Source organism: Echinococcus granulosus, assembly GCF_000524195.1.
Source record: "Echinococcus granulosus chromosome Unknown EG_S00233, whole genome shotgun sequence".
In the NCBI taxonomy this organism is placed as follows: Eukaryota; Metazoa; Platyhelminthes; class Cestoda; order Cyclophyllidea; family Taeniidae; genus Echinococcus; species Echinococcus granulosus.
In genome coordinates this window covers 53,256-54,441 of record NW_020170613.1, presented here as the reverse complement: position 1 = coordinate 54,441, position 1,186 = coordinate 53,256, and positions in this window count along the sequence as shown.

Below are 1,186 nucleotides of genomic sequence, written 5' to 3'. Positions count from 1 at the left end.
CAGTCGCCAATAACATTTCACCTTTAGCGATCCTCACCAAGACGTTGACATCATTTAAATGACGCGCCGGTGCAAGATTATGCTTCACATTGCCACGCTATGCTTGCAGTAGATGTGCACGGGATCGAATCTGATCCTTTCGTTGCCTGCCATCTTGATTAAGACTACCATCTGAATCATTGCAGATTTAATGTACACGGTACAAAATGAGGCATTGGTAGACATTGGTAGACATACACACCGATTACTCATGTAGCCACCCTCAGTGAGTTCAAGTGAACCACCTAAAGCGAAAATACCTGACGTATGCACTAAAGAGAATGACTAATTGCTTAATGAATTATGGGTGATGGAAGGTGGTAGAGACCAAGAGCTAAAATAAGCAGTCCGCGGCAGAGGGCAGCAGAAGCAAGTGAGCCGGGAGTAATTTAACGACACACCTCATGCACAGCTCAAAAGGAGCAGCGACGTACAATCTACGCAAAGGAAGTACAACCATTCTTTCAAGACAAATCATACCCAGGAGACGAGATGGGCTATGGAGCATACAAAGTGATAAAAATCAAAATGCGCTAAAGTTTAGACAAACAAACGACATACATTGCACCTCACAAACCGTCAAAACGTAGAATAAGTGAACATTCGCACTTCTAACAAAGACAAATTTAGTCAAGTAGATCACGTTTAGAGTGTTCGCAAAGAAGAGAATAATTTTTGGGACTCCGGAGGGTTACAAATCCTTCATTTGACATGCCATAGATCCAACTAAAAGACGCCCAGGCAACTGGTACTCACGAGGAGTCAAACAATAGAGAGGCAATAAAACCGGGATCGTATTACCGCATTATTGCCAGAAGCCACATTTCCAAAATGACCTACATAAAATTGACACTAGCTCACAGGAGGCAAAGTAAATATATCAGCAGTGACGACTGTCGTATTACGAATAATTCGTAAGCAACGCATGAAAGGCTGAAGCAGAAGAAAGAGAAATTATTGATCTTAGTAATAATTATACATATATGTATATGCGAGCAAAGCACAAAAGCAAATCATTCTCATGACCCGCACCGATGAGGCGCACTCACGCGCGCTGCCCACGTTGTCGGAGCCCATGACAGGTGTGGCGGCTAGTGGCCAATGCCAATTGAGGCCAAGTCGCGCTACATGTGAGCACCAGTGGGAG